General features: G+C 39.9%; 2 pseudogenes; both read left to right on the top strand.

Moving 5' to 3' along the window:
- The first annotated feature begins 1093 nt into the window (after positions 1 to 1093).
- On the top strand, positions 1094 to 3454 carry LOC131293717 (uncharacterized; annotated as a pseudogene).
- Positions 3455 to 8615: 5161 nt separating this feature from the next.
- Positions 8616 to 11550, top strand: LOC131293718 (uncharacterized; annotated as a pseudogene).
- The last annotated feature ends 11073 nt before the right edge of the window (positions 11551 to 22623 follow it).

Raw genomic sequence — 22623 nt, forward strand, 5'->3', positions numbered from 1 at the left:
TTATATGACGGCTTCCGTTGGAGCTCGACGATCAAGGCCTTCGCCTGCGGTGATGGTTAGTCCTAACCACAAACCCGTTCAAGTGAGTGTCTTGTGTGTTAAAATTGATACTTATTGTTGATGATTTAATCAATATCACATTACACTTTTGTTTCTCCCAGAGATCCACGAAAATTGATCAAATTATACCCGACTGCCCTCATGTGCCAGTGGTCCGACTAACCACGGACGCAAAGGGTGACTTCTGTTGAGCCGATATGCCATTGAAGAAGAAAAGGGATTTGCGATGCAATGCTCAACATAATGGTAAGTAATAAATGGGATAGCCAGATTGCTTTGCGTTTAACTTTAACTATTGCTATCATTGTACTCTGTTCTTTACAGCTTCTGGAAATCATCAGGCCGTTATCTTGAATGTGGAGGAATCATTTTGCAAAAATATTTCAATTCGAAGGTACCAGGTAAAAAAGGACTGGTCGATTATACTTGTGTCAAACTCTTCTATTATCCCACTAGTCAATTTATCCTTTACCATACAAGTTTTCCCACCCCCGATCCCTGTTGGCCCATACTTTGGTCTTTGCACACAAGTTGTCGAGTATGCTATCTCTTTTTAGCGTGTAGCTCGTCATCGTCTGTCCCGCTCATCTGTACAAATGAACGTTCTGTCGGATCCAACCCGGGTGGTATAAACATAACTTCCCGTGTCTGGACACAGCGATTCAAAAATTTGTCTGTGTTAGTGGAACCGTGCGTGGAAAGAACCCACGTAACAATTAGACAAGCAAAGTGTAGGCCGAGGGGGTGGGAAACGAAGAGAAATCCGCAATGGTGAATTTCGATGACTAGTTCATAGGCCGAGGGGGTGCGAAACGTACAGGGAAAGGTATTGGTGAAAAAATGAGCGGGAATGGCAGTATGAATTAACCAAAGGAAAAACAACAAAACTGAAAGAAGAAGCAGAAAGAAATAATCAAAATTGTGTTGTACAACAACAAAAGCTGCAGTGACGATCCGTACAGCAAGAAGTGAAAAGTTTTCATCATCATATCAAATTTTCATCAGTGTTTTGTGATTTTGTTTTCTTTTCGAAATGGATAACATAAAGCGTACTAAGAAAAGTGGAACCATCAACAAGGCTGGGATGCGATGTGGGCCCAATATGAAAAAGAATGGGAAGACGCAAACCTGCCGCAACCTGAAACAAGCGGTTGTTTGGAAAATCAAGGTAAGTTTTGTAATAATAGAACGTATTAAGTAAACTACTTGTTTTTATTTGTTTTCGGAATTGAGCTTCCATCCGCAGAATCATCCACCGAAGCAGAACACTTTGAAGTTTCAGAGGAAGACGAGGACACCGAAAACTGGGATTTTCTCGAGTTTTTACTGAACGGTTGGATAGATTTTATTTATTTTTTTTTTTTTAATTTTAGAGATTTTGACCTATTCGGTCATTCATCTCTCTTGTCTTTAATCTTTTTGCTTTATAGTTTTAAACTAAATTGTTGATGTTGATGTTTGCTTGTTTGTATGTAACGGTTGGATAGATGGCGATTGTGAAGTGTATGATGAGGATGACGATGCTGATGATGAGGACGAGTCCAATGATGCAACTCCCGAGGAAAGCCCGACAAAAAAACGGTTGCGATTATGGGCTCTATCTCATAAGATAACTCATGTTGCAGTTGATGATCTGCTATCAATTTTGATAGACGAAACAGACATTTCGCTGCCAAAAGATTCAAGGACCCTTATGAAGACACCTGTGCTTGTGTGTAAGGATATAGCGACCGTTGCTGGTGGACAGATGTGGTACCAAGGGATTCAAAATTCTCTACAGTACTACTATCGGTACGTATGTTTGTGAAAAACATGGAAAACCAGTTATGCTTTCAATCACCTTATTCGTTTCAGAAATGTGACTCCAGATGTGAAATTATTCAAAATAAATATTTCCGTGGATGGTCTGCCAATGTACATCAGTGGGCCTACTCAACTCTGGCCAATTTTGATGCAGCTTCACGGTATTCAAGATGCTCCAATATTTATTCTTGGAATCTTTTGTGGCTCATCAAAACCAGACAGTGCCGAGGAATTTCTTCGCCCACTTGTGACCGATCTCTATTTCTGCCTCGAACAAGGAATTTTAATCAATGGGAAAGTGATCGACATTGCTTTACGAGCGTTTATTGCCGACTCGCCAGCACGTGCATTTATTAAAGGTAACAAAAACCAGAAAATATTACTAATTCATTAATTTTCGCACTCACTATTCACACTCACTAATATTCATGTAATAAACCTTTTTTTTTTGTTCTGTTTTCAGGGGTAGTACATCACAATGGCTTTCATGGTTGCATCAAATGCAAGTTAGTGGGACGATACGTTCGTGATGCAAGGAAGGTAGTTTTTGAAGGAGAAGCCGAAGATCGCACAGATGCTGAATTTAGAAGTGGACCGTACCAGCAACATCAAAAATGCCCTTCTCCATTATTGGACCTTGTGGACTTAGATATAATACGTGACATTACAGTAGCCGATGACTTGCATTTAATACATTTAGGCATAACTAGAAAGACATTAAAAGGATACGTTGCAGGCACGCTAGCACCGTTCACTAAATGGAGGCTAGATGAACAGCAAGCAATTACAAGGCAATTATTAAAGATCGAATTTCCTTCGGAGATACATCGTGGGACTTCGTTAGTATCCCACTTTTAGAAAATAGATTACCTGATAACGCTTTTCAACATTTAAAACTATTGCATGTAGCTGTAACACTTTTTTCATCAAGTTCATTTAAACAGTTTTGGGGTATGCGGGACAACTTTTGAAAAAATATGTTAGCGAATTTAGTAACATTTACGGCAGTGGTCATGTGACAAGCAATGTGCACAATCTACTGCACGCAGAAAGTGATGTAGATAGATTCGGCCCTCTTCCATCCATTTCTTCCTATCCATTTGAAAATAGGCTCCAATATATAAAACGTTTAGTTAGAGCAGGTCCTAGGTGTATAAACCAGCTAGTTTGCAAAATTACTGAACTGAGAGAGTTGCAAGCAGCAGATCGAAAAAAAGATGATGATTATCCTAAATTAAAATGTACAAAAAAGGACGGAATTTTAAAGATAGGCCCAAAATTCGTTTTAAGAAAAGGAAATAGAAATGGTTGGTTTTTAACTAATGCTAACGAAATTATTAGATTTGACAGTGCTACTACATTATCAGGCAATGTTTTAATTTATGGGCAACGTCTACAAGAAAAACGTCCCATGTTCACCGACCCGTGCAGCGGAGCTTTAATTTATAATTTTAAAGCTTACAGTTCTCATTTAAGTTCAACAGTAGTTAAGATAAATTTAAGCGATATTAAATGTAAGTTAGTGGCAGTCTCCTTAGATGATGAACATGTTTTGCATTTTAGTCCTCTTCTACATACTTTAATCGACTAGCGCACTTTTAGTTTAAGGGATCTGTTAGGCCGGTCCTACACTTTGAGCGAATGTTGCGCTTGTCAATGCGAAAGTCGCCCCGGGCAGCGCGAATTGCGCAGGCCAACGCGAAACTCCATATGAAAAAAACCGATTTCGTTCGCGCTGCGTTTATAAATTGCGAAACTCCACCGAGGGCGAACGTTCAATTTTAACCAAGGTTTTTATATCATCAACTTGGTTTGAACTGAAGTTGCTCAATTTGAATTTGGTTTGAACCGCTTCAGTTGCGCTGAAACTGTCATTCGAATGTAAACAAGTGATTGATTTCGAGATTGTGAACGCTTGAAGGTGTCGTTGATTTTTAATAAGGGTAAGTAATAATGTTCAAATTATTAAAATAAGTTAAAACAACATTGTGTTTTTTGACAGCAGAGTGTAATGAATACGGACGACGCTTTGATTGACTGGTCCGAAGCATGGTGCTCGTTCATGAGGCTGCACTTGCTCCAACAGCGTAGATATAGAAAACGAATATGGATGCGGCCGATGCTGTTGGAGCGAAGTGAAAATGCGGGTAACCTACTCCGAAAAATTTTGGAGGAGGAACTCGACAACACCATAATTAATTTTATGAGGGTGTCCAGGGAGGAGTTTGAATATCTGTTAACAATTATAACGCCGAAGATCCGGAAACAGGACACCTACATGCGACCGGCAATAACAGCTCGAGACAAGCTGATTATCACTCTCAGGTTTCTTGGGGCTGGAGATAACTACAAGAGCCTAGAGTATGCAGCCATATAGGGTGAGATACCAACAATATACATATACGAATTAGATTCAGTTTATGATGGTATTTGTTCTGCTAATCCATTTTTAGGTGTCCGAGCAATCTATTTCTCAGTTCATTCCACAAGTTTGTGACTCACTGGTGCTGTTGCTTCGGGATTACGTGAAGGTAATATATATTTTTGTTTTTTATATTTTAACAAAACCATTTTTGGCCATTTGAATTGGTACTAACCAAACCAAAAAAACCTATTGATGGTGCACTCACATTGAAAAAGTGAATACCTACTGATGGTGCACTCTTGAGATCAGCACAATCAATCGATCCCCAACATCAACGTGACAGCCATACGTTGACTTTTGCAAAGAGCATAGGCGAGTCCGAAATTTAAGTTGCAGTTTTAAGATGACTCTTTTTATTTCATCAGGTAGAAGAAAGAAGACGAAAAAAAATTATAATTCTAGCCTTAACTTATGTTTTCTTAACCTTAACTCCAAAATTCTAAAACTATTTACAACTTAACAATATTAAAAATGCAAATTCCTAACCTAAATAGCCTAGGAGTAATATAAAACTACATCTAAAAGCCTAATCTAATGAGAAAACTTATTGAACTAATTAAAAAAAGAGAAACTAAACGTCTTCTTCTACTTCGAAAAACTCCTCAACACTCCTTCCCATCCTCTCCCGGAATCGTGCTGCATCTGCCTTGCAGATTATCTGCCGCACCGCCACTTTTACGGCTTGCCTCCTCTGCGGCGACCACTCGTCGAGTATTCCGCCAACCCACCGACCAAACTCCGCTCCCTCAGTTCGAGCCATCCGTCTTTCCTGCATAAGCCGGTCGGACGTCTCCGACACTTTTTCTAAGGCCCTTAAAACGTTTTCATTATATTTAAGGTTTGCCTCGTCCCATCTTCGCTTTGCGCCACGACCGCGCTGACCGGGTGGAGTGGTCAATGGCGTTGGGCCATGGGTTGACGGTCTTGGTGGCGGTGAAGGGGCACGGTTTGACGGACCTGGTTGCGGGGAAGGGGCACGGCTTGACGGACCTGGTTGCGGGGAAGGTGTGCGGGTTGCTGGTCCTGGTTGCGGTGAAGGTGTGCGGGTTACTTGTCCTAGTAGCGGTGAAGGTGTGCGGGTTGCTGGTCCTGGTTGCGGTGAAGGAGTGCGGGTTGATGGTTGGCTGCGGAGATAGTTAGTGCTGCAGGTAGATAGTGGTGCTGCAGGTAGTGGTGGAGCTTTGCTACCTGTTGGTTCAACCAATAGCTGAGGCGGGTGGAGCTAGAATGAAAAGGAACAATATTATTAGGCAGAAACTATATTGAATGAAATCCTGGGATCACATTATTGGCTCACACTAAGAGGCTAAATATATTTTTTGTACTAGCATTAAGTATCAACGCTACATTGATTACTATATTTACTAATAATAATTCAAATATTCTTTTCCAGCTTCCAGAGTCACAAGAAGAATGGCTAAAAGTGTCGGATGAATTTGAAGTTAAATGGAATTTCCCACATGCTATCGGCGCTATCGATGGCAAACACGTGCAGATCAAAGCTCCAAAGAACAGTGGAACAGATTACTTTAATTACAAGCAATTTTTCAGTATCGTTTTGTTGGCAATTGTTGATGCCAATTGTAACTTTATGTTTGTCGACGTTGGAGCAAAAGGACGAATTTCTGATGGCGGAGTTTTACGACATTCTCGTCTATTCAACTTGTTAGAGGATAATTTGTTGAACATTCCCGAGCCCCGAGTTCTGCGATCGGACCCGACATCTCCAAATATTCCTTATTTTTTGCTAGGTGACAAAGCTTTCGCCTTTACTACTTATTGTATAAGACCTTTTGGTGGTATTACCAATGCAGGGTCAGTAGAACGCAATTTTAACGAGCGACACTCGCGAGCTCGTCGTACTGTAGAGATGGCTTTTGGAATTCTAAGCAGTAGATTTCGAGTTCTTAAAACAGCTATCGAATTAGAACCGACTATAGCATCCAAAATTGTGCTCGCTACTGTTTACTTGCATAACTTTATACGCAGGCATGAGTCAATTCGTTTGAATGATCGAGATATCTACAGGGTAGTTAATGGAGAAAGAAGCCAAAACATGCACGGTCCATTGGATCTGCGTGGGATTTCAACCCGGACAAGCAACCAGCTTATGCAAATCCGTTTATATCTAGCGAATAAATTTGTTAACAATGCCAATTAGAAACAAATAAACCTACAGTTAGAAAAGTCTTCGCTACGTGTTGGTAAATGACGAAGTTTTGGCTTGCCACAATTATTACGGTAAATTACACAATTAAATGGTTACAACAAACTCACCGAGTCAAAAGTTGATCCGGGATGGTAATTCGCCGACAGGAAGCTCATGGCTTTATATGCAAACCACGTAGGGTAGGCTATGTCTTCTGTGGCTGCAAATAGAATTGGACATTATAAACAACATTGTATAAACATTACTTTTAATGCTAAGCTTACCAGATCCGGTTCTCAAGCTGTCTTGGTGCTTCTTGCTGTAATGCCGGTACGAGCTGTGAAGTGATTTCCACTTCAGTCGAAGCTGCTCGTACGGCAATTTCAGCTCCGCTTCCAGAGCCATCCACGCATCTCTTTGCGTCAATACATTCTTATATCCTGCGTGTTTTTTGTTCCAAATGCATTCTTTGCCTTGTAGTTTGCTTATAAATATTAAACATTTTTCGTTGGACATATCAACAGTCTGAAAAGAAAAGCAAACGATATTACTAGCAAATCTTCAGCAAACAATATTACTAGCAAGTTCATAAACTGTTTAAAACAACTAACTTCGTGCATAGCCTTTTCTTTGCATAACCAAGCTGAATGGGAATTCGTGCATTGTTAACCTGCTACAGTTAAATGATGAGACCGGACCCCGACCGAAATATTAATGCAAATGAAGCAAAATTAATCAGCGTAAATCTACACAAGCATCTAATCGACAATGCATTATTGAGAATACTTTAAAAAAACTAAAATTAGTACCACATCTTTATATGTTGCCGCTCGCAATATCCTATCTTCCTTCCGAAATGCAATCTGCGTCGAGGAATCACACCCGCACGTACCTACAACCAAACAATTGTTCGTGTGTTGTTTTTCATACATACTTACTCGCTTTCTTCCGGAATATTCTCCACTACCCATTAGTTTTTCGTTGCCTGGATTCATTTTTCTTAATCTAGAAGAAAGTAACATTGTATTTAACTGTATATTTAGTAACGATTCACAATTTCACTTTTACCTGCTGCTGGTAAACGTTAACGTAAAGTAAACAAACTGTTCATATACCACTTTGACAGATCGGACGAATAAGTTCGTTCGCGCTGGTTATTTGGCAAAACCGGGCTACTTTTATTCGTTCGCATCGGGCGAACTTCGCCCCGCGTTTAGGGAGCGCTTTAGAGTTAGTACAATTGTGATTCAATGTGTAGTTTCGCTATGAGAAAAGCATCAAATTTTATTCAAAAATATTAACATTTCATAGTTTTTATTCACAGCTGAATTTAATTCATTATTAATCAAGAAAACATTGGTAGTAATCAATCTATTACCTACTCAATATTATAATCAATCTTAATTAAAATCCATTTAGAAGCTAATAATACCTAACTAATTTTAAGTAGGACATGGGCGCTTATAGCCGCAACTTGCAGTTTGATTTCTATCGGTGGTATGATAAAGTTTTTTTAAAAAGAATTAGTGGGAGTATTTGAAACAGAAATCGGTCGATATGGTAAAGAAGGTAATTGAGGCACTTGAACGGAAGTTGTAGGCAAAGTAGGAAGCGTAGGTGGCTGGCAAACAGGTTTATTTGAAATAAAGGAATTATTTTTAACAGGTAACTTTCGAAGGGGTTGTTGGGAAACTGGAATGGATGACGGTGACTTGTGTGTAGGAGCTGGAATCCGTGATGAGTTTGAATAATTATGATCCATTCCTAAAACAAAGCAATGTAGTTTAGTATCACTTTATTGGGCTATAACGCTCACATTGCAGCGTAGTCAAGTCAGCCTGATGCATAGCAGCAATGATTCACACACCGTCGGCTCGAGGCACAGTTCACGTAAGTACCTATCTAAAAAATTTCCTTCTCTTCTCTTACCTTCACAGATTATCAATAAATCAAGGACCGGGAGACACACAGGAGAGAACACGACAAAACACAGCAGCAAACACGACAAAAAAAAAACTTTTTTTTCGCACGTTCCTTTTGTGACGTAAGAGACCGTTAACAATATTCATTTTTATATTCACCTTCATACACCACTTTCACCAAAGTGGTGAAATTTTATTCACCGCCTATGTTTTGAATCTTTTTAGGAAAAGAGCAATCCCGAGGCAACAATTCAACATGACTTCGAAATCATCCATCTGTCGGAAGCGTCGCCGATATCTAGAGGAAGAAGAACGAGCTTGCGATGCAGAATATATTGAAATGCAGCCGTCGGGCTCCGGTTCGGCTCCGGCACCTGCTGGCTTAGTCTTAGGTAAGTGTTATGTGTTTTTGTTTTACAATTTTATTGTAAAATTGCTACCGTGAATATGCGTTTTATGTGTAGTGTTAAAACATTAAATATTATCTTTTCGATCGCAAATCGTTTACCCGTGAAGAATTTCTAGTTGGCGTTGTTGTGCATTAAAATGCTAAGCTTGTCGGGGGTGCAAACTATGTGAAAGATCTTGTTTATTTTCCTTTTGGGAAAAAATTACATAGGATGCTAACTAGTTTCACTTATTTTGTACCTGTTTCATACATTGAAAGTGGATTTTCAACACCATCCGGGGAGTGCCCATCATTCGGAAGATTTGTTTTTGTGTTTTGTTGTCTAACGGAATGTAATGTTTCCATGTTCATGCCCGGGTCCTCTCCGGTGATATCCGATGCTTTGGGTTATAATTTAGTTCATATTAAGTTTAAAAAATTTGCGTCATGTGCGAAACTTGGTACCATTGTGGTTTATCTGTGTTATTTAAAGAGCTTACGGTAACGGGTAGCAAAAACGGAGTTTAACAAATCCCTTACTAGTGAAGCGACCCAGCTTGTCCAACAGCTAGCCCCAACCGTCTTCCACCTCAAGCCACCAACCGCCAGCCAAGATCGCCAACAAACATCGACGTCAGCAGAGAGAACACTCCGCAACCACGGAAGCTCGCTGGGTATGACACATCGCGAACGCGCGCGGCGAAAGCGCTAACATCGCGTCAGCAGAACACAGCCAAGGTCGGAACCCGCACAGCTCGCATGGCTCGGCGTAGCCGAAAGCCCATTGTCAGCAGAATGCAGCGGCGCACCTACGACACACAGTCACCGAACGGTAGGATCGCGTAACAATGCCAACGAGCTGTTATGAGTTGTGTACAGCGGAAGAAGAAATGTTGATCGCGGAAGTTAAGATGTTGTTCAACCCAAGCACAGCTGATGACAAAACATCACAGAAGCATCGCGGAAACCGAGGAATGTTTTCCATTCTGGAATGCGGATGACGAAGCGGCGAAGTTGAGGCTTAGGCGAGGTGATGACCAAAGGAAGAGGGCGGAGAGCTGATGGGACAACAGGGATGACTTTAGTATATAAGAACAATCAACTGTTGAATAAAGGTTCGCAATTTTGACCTGGAGGTGCCAGGAATAAGATCAACTCGCGCGTCGCGTTTCATTTGAGGTCTTTTAAGTCCGCTAGTTCGTCGTTTAAGTTCTACGAAGTTTAAGTTTAAGTTCCACGAAGTTTAAGTTGAAAGTCGTTAGGAGCCATTCTGCCTGGCCGCTCGACTTTCGTTTCACTAGAACCGTCCGGAAGATAGAATTACAGTTGTGCATCCTGTCGTGTTTTCTTTTTTCTGCTTGAAGTCATATGGATAAGCATATCTCAGTGCATTGTACCAAATATTATAAACCATTTAAAGTTTTTGACTATAAGCATAAAACTTGTTGAATAACACTCTGCAGCACTACCTAAGGCTCCAAGATACGCAAATAAATGTGTTAAAGAACTTTTGTTTGCCACTCTACTAATTCTACCTTTTTGTTTTTATCTTTTCAGATAACTTGCACGATGATGATGATTCTGAAGGTACTGGTGGCGGTAGTAGGTGTGTAGATGTAAATATTAATAATACTAACACCGTATGTCCTGAAATCGTTTTTAAGAATACTGGTGGAGGGGTAGATGGTATAAATAGCAATACTAACGCTGATGCTTTTGATGGTGCCGAAGAAAATGCTGGACACAGAAATGAAGCCGGTGTTGAAGGGCCAACTGAAAAGTTTTGGACAGAAGCGTATAGCTTCTTAGATTCTTTTAAAACATTACAAGAGGCTTTAAAATATTTGGGGAATGTAGGTCTTTTTTTCACGCAATTATTTAGATTTGATGCTGGCAATTTTGAGGAAATTCGGTCACGACGATCTTCCTAAGGATTCTCGTACTCTTTTGGAAATTTCCAAAGTTTCCCATGAAATCCAAAAACTACCTGGTGGAGATTTTTGGTACTCAGGGATTGAAAACGCTCTGAGGAATTTTTTTAAAGAAAGCAATCCAGGAGTAACGAGTTTTAGCCTTAAATTTATCATTGATAGTCTTCCTCTTTTTAAACGTAGTGCAACGTAGTTTTGGCCAATTCTGTTTAAAATTAAAGAATTGCCCGAATGTCCGGTGATGGTTGCCAGCATATTTTGCGGCCAAAAAAAACCAGATAACTTGGAACCATTTTTGCGCCCACTCGTGCAGGAGTTAAACATGCTTCAATCGACTGGTATTAACTTTGGCGAGGAAATAGTGCAGGTACGTGTGGGTGCTCTTATCGCTGATTCACCAGCCCGGGCTTTTATTAAGTCGGTTATGGGATTTTCGGCGAAACATGGATGCACGAAGTGCACTATCGTTGGAGTGCATGTACAGCCGGAGGGTAAGGTAATTTTTGACTCTCCACCTGCACCACCACGTACAGATGTTAGCTTCCGTTCAAGGGATGACAAGGAGCATCACAAAACAAAACGGTCTCCTTTAGAGGATACTATTAATTTGAATATGATCAGTGATTTTCCTGTAGCTGACCGATTACACCTTATTGATTTGGGTGTCAGTCGTAAAATTCTTTTAGGCTTTTTGAACAACAAAATGCAAAGCTTTGATCGGTGGTCCAGTCACCAAAAGGACAAAATTTCGCACTATATGGGTAAAACCAAACTTCCTTCTGAAATACATAGACCATTTAGATCTTTTGGTTCTATACAGTATTGGAAAGCAACCGAATTTAGGTCTTTCCTTCACTACATTAGCCCCGTAATTTACAAAGATTGTTTGCATACTGTAGGTTATAATCATTAACTGCTTTACTTTTGTAGTGTTACCATTTTTTCTTCGTCGGCATACCGAGAATTGATCCCCCTTGCAAATAGAATGCTTTCCAGATTTGTAACCGAATTTTTAAGCCACTATGGTCGTACGCACATGAGCAGTAACGTTCACAATCTTTTGCACGTTCACGAAGACGTAGAAGTACATGGACAGTTAGAGAATTTTTCCGCTTACGATTTTGAAAGTTTCATGCAGTTTTTCAAACGGTGTGTTCTGAAAGGTTCAAAATGTTTAGAGCAAGTAGCAGGCAGGTTAAAAGCATTAGAATCTATTCATGCATCTTTATATTCAAATAAAAAGAAATATCCTTGTTTAACAGTAAATGGTGTTGGAGTGCATGTTACATCCAGTTTTGTTTTGCTTCCTAATTTTAGAAACCAATGGTTTTTAACTAAATCTAATGATATTGTAAAATTTTTGAGAGTAGAAACTTGTGCTGAATTACCCCACCAGCAAGAACCGTTTCGATCGCGAACCGGTCAGGCTTCCGCCGTGGATCAGAAAGTGACGCATACATCAGTCGAATTTGCCGTCGCACTCGCACCGCCGGCGTTCAAAATTTCCGGTTGGGAAAAGATGTAACCGATTCGATTTTGTACCGAGCGCTCGTTAAAAATTGCATACCTGCAGGGACTCTGTATGGAAATCGTATGGGAAACGGTATCACCGATTCGAATTGTATATGAGAGCGAAGAATGGAGAACGTAACATGTATGTCCCTCTCACGTTTTTTTCATACATTTGTTTTGTTTATGTTCCGTTCTACCATTCGATGCAGCGAACAGTCGGAATGAAAACTACACGAAGTTTTAAAAATGCATGATATAAATTCCAAAATATCTCTGTTGCGGTTTATCGTAGCTAAACACAATCCGAAGACATAATCTTAACCTGAAAAGAATCTTGTCAACTCAGGTCATAACTCCTAAATCGCTTTACAACTGATGGAGTTTTGAACGATTTTGAAAGCATTTGCAACATTGCCATATAGTTTTTACAAAACAACAACTGGTAGAAAGATGTCTCTTTGGACAAAGATGGTACCTGCGAACAGATACCATGTGTTTGACACGTTGTTTGAACAAATCGGTCACAGTTCAACATCAATGAAAATAACAAGCGCATACGCCGCGGTGTAAAACATAACGTTTGTAACGGAAACAAAGTACAACAAATACACAATCGAGTCATTTATAATATTTATATGTTGTATTTATAACATGAAAGTAAAGTTGATGAATTTAAAATTCTGACGACCACGTTGAATTTTTAAACCAACCATGCACTTTCTCGTTTTCAATCAACAAACAAACAAATCACAAGTTTTCCATTGCATCAGGCTCAAGTAGTGCCAGGCTCAAAGCACTTTCTATGAAAGGTGGAAGCAATGCGCAATCAAACTATGTGTATTTCCTGCGCTTAAAGGAAAGGTACAAAATAACGGTATTATTTTTACAGCCTTGATTACTCCTCTCATGTAGATGCTACATCCGATAATGCTGTATGTTTTGCAACAATGTCACCAACACTGAATAGTTGAATGCATACCAACGTGTTGTCCAAAGACTTCATGTTTTCAATAATCCACTCGATCGATTTTCGTTATACAATCGCATCACTAGACGAACTCCAATATTACAATAAGGCCGTGTAATATCGAACCTTAGGCATTTGTGTTCATAGGAAACTTACAAAGTAACGGTAATTTGTCCGGCAGTGATCTTTTTTCTATCCGCCCGTGCAGTTGCTTTGTTTTTGGGCCTCTCTATCGCGGGGCAGGTTGCACCTGGTCGTGAACTTCTGCCTTATTATTTTTGTTTTTAATCCTATTGAACAATAATATTTTGGAATATCCAAACCAAATCAAATGACATCAAGAACATCAGCATGACGAAATCTTTTCTCTTTAAGATTGACACCACCTGCTTGAAGCCATCATTATACAAAGAAAAATATCAATGCAAATATGTTGCAAATTGCTAACGTTTGAAGATGAAACCGTGTGAGTGAAAAGTGACGTTGGGAGCAAAACTAGTTTTTGATAAGATTTAGATCTTTACCAGGCACCAGAATACGCTCTTATTTCCTTAAATGACCAGCTATCCTGAAACATCCGATCCGAGGCCGATTTCTGGATGACAACATGGAGGTGCTGTGTGGAAGGAGAGTAGGAAATACAATGGTATTATCGTTTTGCTTTTTTCATCATAAACAGAACTTGTTACATTATAACTACCTTTCCATCGTATTGCAACACTATTAATCCAACAACACTAGAAGACTCCGAGCGGATGATTTTTATAGTGTGTGTTGCCTTCACATCACAGTGGTGTGACCGACCGAATGGTAAAACGAGTGTTGTATTTTGTCTTGAATGGTTTGAGACAATTTTTGCAAGGGCACATATTTATACATATATTTGGGTTGAATTTACGAGCAGAAGCAAGGGTCTGAGGGAATCTTCGTGGAACTTTGAGAGTTGCGTTTTGAAAAGTGCTTGAAGTTTGTCCAAGACCGCAAGACGCTATCTATCACCGTTTGGGTGCAAGAGCCAAAAAATATGTTCCCATTGAATCCCACAAAAGTCATTGTCATCAGTACACAATGAGATGACGCGCATTCGATTTCTTTAATAAAAATTTTTTGGTAAAAAAATATATATTTTTCGAAAAAAAATGACAACCATCAATTCAATACGTCACTGATTGCACCTTGACTATAGCCAAGATAATTTATCTTGTTTGTTTTTTTTATTAATTTCGTCCGTTTGGTGTGTGAACCTCATGTCCCAAACTCGTTGATATATATTGGGTACACAACGTGTTGGATTTCAGGTTGGCAATAGCCTACCTTGTTTCCAGTATTTCTTTCAGATTCAATCATGCCATTTCGAGGGTTCGGGACGTCAACAGCGCTACATACACGTCGACGATGCAAGAGCGAACAAGACGGAAACACATGTGGGGCCAGAGCCAATACCCCCAATACACGTCCATTCCGCAGGAGCATCAACTGCCGACTGACCGACCCGACTCCGACCGCTGAGTGCGAGCGAACGCGCACACACCAGCGGAACGAAAGAGAAGAGATAGGCAAGACAAGAACCGATATGGGGAAAGCGCGGGAACTTTTTTTTTGCCGTTTTGTGCGTGCCTTTTGCATACCGATCCCCATTACCCGGGACAAAACGGGGTTTCTCGGCTCCTTCAAGTATGCAACACGGTGTAATCGGTATCGCGGATCGAATGAATTCCCCCGGTTTGACTGGACGACCGTTGAGAGAACCGTTGAGACAACCGGGATCCATTTTGTATGGAGAAAGGTTCATTTTGTGTTGGATGGGTAAATGTGTTACAGATCATTGGAATGCAATATGAAAATAAGCAAGATTATTTCAAAATTAACATGAAAGACGGGGTTTCTACTATACGCTTAAAGTGTACCGATGTATATTTACCAACTTAACTCTTGTATACCTTCTAACAGAGTGAAACTTAAAATTGACTCCATTAAATGTAAATTAGTTGCCGTTAACCTACCTCCCCGTCCTCTTGCTTATTTTGATGTTGATGAATTTTCAGAAAACACTAACCAATCTATGCTTTTTACTCCTTTGTTACACACTTTCCTTACTAACTAAACATTAAAAATTTTATTTACTCATTGTTTGCATGTACTTATAGTTTGCATGTCCTTATAGTTTGCATGTCCTTATAATTTGCATGTCCTTATAGTTTGCATGTCCTTATAGTTTGCATGCCCTTATAGTTTGCATGTCCTTATAGTTTGCATGCCCTTATAGTTTGAATGCCCTCATAGTTTGCATGTTATAGTGGAAATGTTATATTTTGCATTATACGGTTTATTATTTTCAATATTCTGTTGGTGGCGGGTACATAATGACTATGGATGCCTTCACCATGTTATTCTTCGCCTTAGAGAACAATTCTATCGCTTTAAAACTTATTTTCTCTGGTGTTCTATTGTTGGTATTGTTGAATAGCAACGACTCGTTGGGCGTAAACTTTGTAGCTGAGTGAACTGAATTGTTGTGGATGATAATTGTTCTCCGTAAAATCGGGAATGGTGATAGTATACAAACTGAATTAGTATCTGCCGTTTTAAAAATTAATTGATAACAAAAAGGGTTTCCTGTACGTTCAGTATTGGGGACGTAATAGTCACCAACATTTTCAGCAGAACTAATGGTTTGTAAACTAGTGCTTTCCGAGTTAGTAGTTTCAGAGTAATGTTGTTTAGAATCCGAAGGGTTTTGCCTTAATGTTTTACCAAAAGATTTTAACAGCACTGTTTTTACCTCACTAAAATTTATCGGATTTCCTGCTTGACACAACACGTCCTTAGCATTCCCAGTAATTTTATTCAAAATTGCCCGTACTGTACTTGTTTATGGTTTCCATCGTAGGGAGAAATTGATTTAATTGGATCGGGAATCCGAATAAAACTATCACCAACAGGCAATAAAACAGGCTCTATTACCGTGTTCGATGAACACGTGTTTCTAGGGTTCGATGGCCTTTGTACTGAGGTTACACACGCTGCTTGTTTTGCACATATGTGTTCCAATTTTGCATTTAAACTGATTATTTGAGACAATACTTGGTTTAGTACTTCTAATGTGTTAGATTGTGATTGCGATTCTTCGAGGAGCATCATTCCTAATTTTCGATAAATTGTCTATCAGAATATGTGCTATTAGAATCTACAAAGTCGACACTGTTTTCGCTATCACTGACGAATAATGTGTTTTCAACGACACTCATACAATCACACAGAAAAAAAATACAATAAAACACAGAAGTCGTCTATCTGGTAGTGCGGTTTTGTGTTTAGATAACGCGTCTATCTAGTAGTGCGCACTATCTGCTTCGAACGCCAAGTTCGATGCTCTTTCCGTTCTTTTCTCTTTTCGAGGTTAACTCAAAAATGTGCTCGTTTGGAACAAAAAGCAAAAATCATCTATCTGGTAGTGTGATTCTACTTCTAGATCTTGCGTCTATCTAGTAGTGCGCACAAATCTAATTCCAATCAAACACGAGAGAGAAAGAAAAAAAACTGGGTCAGAGGAGACAGTAGATAGGACATAGGAAATTGATGTGAGCACGTGCTTACAGGACGGCGGCACCACAAATCACCCGATCTTTGACGATCGATCGGAGATGAAACTACGCTTAATAAAAAAAACGAGTTTCGGGTACTCTTACACAAAGAATCACAAAAAAAGTGAATCACTAATTTGAACTGTTTTAACCTGTCCACTATACTCACATCCTACCGGCTGCGCCAATAATGTGTCGTGTTCTCGATGATCGACCGATCGATTTATTATCCGCCCGTTCTCCTAGACGATCCAGTTCAAAGAGACCGTTCTATCTTCCTGATCTCTAGTGACAGTTGCTGACGGAGAGTAGATGACATATACTCGGGTCACACCTGACACTACCCGTTATACCAGTTATAACTATATGTTTATACTTTGTAATGGTAACCTTCCGCCCTCTGCCTGTCCACGATAATTTTACGAGTACTTCTGGGCCTATTATTGAACAAAGTGCGTCGCAGGCTCGCTGCTTCGCTGGCCCTTCACGAATGGACCGCTTAACCCACTTTTTTAAATTGCTTTGCATTGCTTTTTCCTCCAATCTCTCCTCCAGGAAATCTCCTGGACGGTCTCTGATGTGCAAAACGAATCTACAGCTGTTGGCGAATTTACGACTGACTTGGATATGGAATTTTCCACTGGCTTGGATATGGAATTTTCCACTGGCGTGCTGGTGTGGATTGCCAAAAATTGTTGGAACATTGCCGTAAGGTTGTCAACTTTTACGTGGAGCTCCTCAAGCCTCGCATTAGAAATGTCCGCATCAATTTTTAATCGTGATATGGCCCAGCGAATTGAGCGGAACTCTCTTCCAAAGTCTGGTAACGTACATCTGAAATTTGTGTTAGTATTATTGTAAGTATTACATTGTATTATTTCAAAATAATTAAGTAATGAAAAGTGAGGAAATCTTACTTTATGTATTGGGAGCCAAAAAATGTTCACTTCCAAATAGCGATTATTGATAAATAAACAGTAATTCTTCGAATTTTAATTTTGACATTCGTGTTTTGTGGCGCCAACCGAAATAAATTGATGACTAATACATACATAAATTCCATCGTTCGCACCGTCACATCCATAGATCTGGGCTGTACGTTCTCACTTACACACGCTCATAAGCCCGTGGCTCAAACTCCTAACTTTTCCTAACTTCTCCTAAATTTTGTATGGGCGAAATCGAGGTGACACCAAATTAGGAGTTTGCATGCAAGTTTTTGCCTAGTGGGATCAACAATAAGCTAGCTGAGCGCAACAAACAACAACCAACAGTTTTTTCGGAATGGGTTCAGAAATCATGATTTAAAACACTTTTTATTGAATGAATTAACGGGATAAAAGCTGTGCTAGCCGGATTGTTAAAGTAACATACCACAACAAGTTTACATTTAACAGTCTGACGGCCGAGTACATCTATAGATTTAATGGCTCCGTTTCAGTTTGCATCCGATCACATCATTTTAGTGTGCTGTCAACGCTGTCTCCTGACACGCACCACAGACTACTGGATATAAACAAATATCAAATGGAAAGTATACAATTTTTACAGGGCGCGTTGCTGTTCGTACGTAAATTCTAATAAAGATTGAAAAAGAATGATCAAACAGGGCGGCCAGATACGGAGGCACTAGTGCAAACGCGCCGATCGTAAAGCGTTGCGACACCGTGAATTGTGCGGCCGTCAAAGTGTTAATATCGTTAGGCCGAACCTCGATGCAATCGTTGCGCAAGTTCATTGTTTGGCCAATATACGTGTTAAGGCAAATAGGATTGCAGGGAGCATGCAAATAGTCTCTAGCGCCAGTTAACTCCTTTCCACGAATGACGATACCATCGGACGTTTTCGTTGCTTCAATATACCGCATTACTTTTGCATCCTTTGTTTGAAACCATCCGTCGCAAGAAATGTCCTTCAGCTGAAACGATTTCATAAAGAGTACTCCGTTTGCAGCAAGGCATGTTCCGGTGCTTCGAACAGACATCTCGATGAGATCCTTTATTTGATCAACTTCCGACTGTCTATTTGAAATTTGCTCTAAGCAAATGTTGCTATGTCTAAGCGATCGTTTCAACGGCTGCGCTGCGCTCTCAAACGGGTACGTAGAAATCGTTTCGAGTGGTCCAAACCTCTCAAAATCTTCATGCACATGCAGCAAGTTGTGCAGGTTATTGGCAATTACGGTTAATGGGAGGTAAGGTTAATGGCAGGATACAAATTGGCAATATGCAGCTGTAAATATTGCTGTGCTGAAAAATAGGTAAGCAATTGAGCGTATACCGCCACTACGATAGGGGGGTGTTCGAGATAAATTTGACAGTTTCTGAGGGAATAGGAAAGGAATTTTTATCAAATTTATGTTAAAAATTAAAAAAAAATTGTTTCTACAAAGTTTAGCTTACCATGTTTGCCGCATTTTTTATTCGAAGTACCCCCCCTCCGCGTCTATGGCCGCCTGCACCCGCTTCCGGAACCGCGCGCAAGCCCGGACAACCATCTCTGGGGATGGCCGCAAACACGGCCTTTATTCTGGCCACCAGCTCCGCTTTGGTATTGCAGGACGCCCTGTTGGTGTCCCGCTCAACTGTGCCCCACACAAAGTAATCCATAGGATTAAGGTCAGGGGAGCTAGGTGGCCAAACGTCGGCCATTTGGGCCGAACAGTGCGTGCAAAGAGGTGAAAATACAAATTTGCGGGAGGAAGGAGGGGTCGGAGGGGAAAATGTCCCTTGACCAAAAAGTCTTATCTCATCGAAATCTACAACATTGCCCAAGACCGCAAAGCGCTAGCTCGCAATCGAAAAATCGAGATTTTGAAAATTGAAGTATGGCCGGCACGAACCATCATAACACGTTACACGCTTGTACAATTCGGACGGGTTCCACATATTTACGGAGCTAAACATTTTTTACACTTGTTCGCACACCTTTTCCAAGGTGTGATTGCAGTTCCACCAGCAATCGAATGACATATCAATCATTTCGATACGTCAACTCAACCCTGAGATATAAACCCAAAGGCCAGATGTCAAATTTAATTTTAGCAATAATTTGGATAGCATATCACGTGTAAAGTTATTGAAACACCGTATATTTTATCTAAAAATGATCGATGGCGAAACACAGAAACATACTGCGCAGACTTTTCAATAAAAATTGAAATGATAACATGCACGAGAACGCTGCGCACGCGGCTGTCATAGCCGGTTTAGCTGGTGTATATGGACTAGAGGGTCGCGAAGGACGGGAGAGAGGGGGTGAGACGGGTGGACGGGGGAAAGCTCCACAGTGGAAATTTAAAAAGTCATGTAGTTCAAACCAGTCGAGCAGAACGCAGCCATTGGCTGACTTTTGGCTGATCCGGCCACTGTTTGTAGTCAGAACAATTTCTGATTAAAGATTTAATTTTTCCCCATAATAGAGTAAGGGAAAATAGAAGTAAGTTTCATTAAAACCCTTCTTAAAATCTATTATCAACACAACACATAGAAAGTTTTCGGCATTAATTTCGCGTAGAAGCAGATTATTGTTAATGCTTCATATACTGCCTAAATGAATTCGCGTAGGATAAAGGCATTTCATAGAACGGTCCATTCATTAGACTGTGAAGATCTACGGGTTCTTAGGTATCCAAAGTATGGTCGAATCGAAAACAAAATAGCCTGTGTTTTCCTTTGATGATTTTGTAAATCATGTTGGTAACAAAATTTTATGTTTGAACCAGTTGTAAACATATTGATCTGTGAAAAACAATTTATGTTGGCAGAGCTTTTACTTTTTCATTGCCCATGGAAGTTGGGGGGTATCATGTTGGGGATTGTGTTTTTGGCGCATTAACTTATTCGCCATAAACTAACCAGCAGTAAACATTTTAAATGGAGGTTTTTCGATTGTGTTACATGTTTATTGCATACACAGTGCATTTGATCAGCTTGCATATTGAAGGATACTAGCTTATTTGCCCGGTTACACGAGCACTATGCATTTTTTAGTTGAGAAAGCTACCTTCTAGGAGGTGAAATATGAAATTTTAGTCAAATATAACATTCTTTAACGTTTTATTCCAGTTATCACTTGTTAACTTGTCGTCCAAGTCACTTGTCGAACCATTTAAATCGGTACTGTCCGACTTCATATTAATCTTAGAAACCTTTGACATATTTATTGCTAACAAGTGTCGATCAATTAAATCCTTCAGTTTCCGCGTTTTAGCCAACGGAGTGAACCCTGGAATGCGTTCTGGCTGGTTTGTACATCATGGCGATACTTTTGTTTTATTAGTGGACAGTGGACAGAGTTGTAAAGCCCGGGCCCGCGGGCACCGCGGTGCCGCGCGAAAATTTTAAATTGCTTCAAAAAACAATTTCAACATGAAAAGTATTTTGTAAATTCAAGTATGCTTCCACTTTCCCAAATCAAGCTGGTTGCTATAGCAATCAATGTTCACTTCATGACTTCAAAGCGAGAGCGTCGTTCTTTTGTTTCAAGAATGTTGGTTGAGATTTTTTTCCTAATCCAGTAACTTGAGTTTGTTGAAAATTAGATCGTGGCGAAACAATTAATTATTTTTCATTGTTTTCTGTGATTGCATTGGTGAACTATTGAAAACTGTGGTATCTTAGCCACAGTCGTGTATCAACTGTCAAACGACTAAAAACACCGGACCTGCGTTTTATGTATGTTTTTGGCACAGTTGAATATCAGAACGATTTTCTATTTACGTTCAAGACGGTGAAAAGTTTGGGTGCTGTAGTGTTAATTGCTGTGTAAGTGGTTTGTTGTAATGAAGCCATGCAGTGTCGTTTGAAATGATCTGATTATTTAACACATTAAGCGCTACGTCCCGAGAGGCCGAATCGCTGGCAGAACGGAAAGCAATGTAATTTGTGCATAGCGCTAAACGTGTTAATAGTTTTTTAAGCTTAAATCGACACAAAAATATGAAGTGATCTGGCTCTGTGAAGTGAATGATACTTGTCTAGCATACTTGCATGCAACTTGTGATTGCGTGCAACACGAGATTGTACAACTTGTAAGCGCACTTTGCTAAATTTTATAATTTATAGATATAGATAGAAGAAGATAGAAGAAGATATAGATAGATAGATGATTTGAACATAGTTGTAGATCTGAGCAGTTTAATGTAAATCGTAATAACTGTGGTGGGTGTCGCGTTATTGCAGCTTCTTCAACCCAGAAAATCATCGCTTCCAATAACAAATTAATTTTAAGGTGTATTGATACCGGAATAGCGTTTAGCATGTTTTCTATAAACGAATAGGTTTTGAATGCGTCCCTTTTTCAAGTAAGACTTTCATTAGTAAGCATTTCCTATGATTTTCATTTGCCTTTCAAAAGTATGCTCGAATGGTTACGAATTCGAATTAGAGTTCTATCAATTGCTGTAATTAGTGTGTACCTCAGCCGCGCTACTGATTTACATATGCGCCTTCTATCATACCGCAAGCGGCATACTATCGAGAAAGCTTTACGCTACAGTACATCAAGAGAGCATCAAGCAGTGCTTGCAAACCATTAGCCAAGAGCGTCGCCTTGAACTTATCTACCGATTAGTGCGAATCGCAAGTTGCACACCTCTGGTACACAAAGGAAGCAAAGAACGATTCATACAAATCATTGGTATAACGTTATTACTGTATTATTTGGTTAACTTTTACTTTGGTACCACAATTTTTTTCGGTGCCGTGTGTGGTGCCACACTTTACTGTGCTGTGTGTGTTGGATAGCACAGTAGCACACGACCTAACACTAGTTCCCATGCGCATGCTGCCTCATTCTCTCTGCAGTCGTTCCGGGCTTGGCGTTACGCGTTAGTTTCCACGGAAGAATGTTTATATATAGTTAATATATGACATATCGTA

The sequence above is a fragment of the Anopheles ziemanni genome, chromosome 2 (genome assembly GCF_943734765.1).
Source record: "Anopheles ziemanni chromosome 2, idAnoZiCoDA_A2_x.2, whole genome shotgun sequence".
NCBI lineage: Eukaryota > Metazoa > Arthropoda > Insecta > Diptera > Culicidae > Anopheles > Anopheles ziemanni.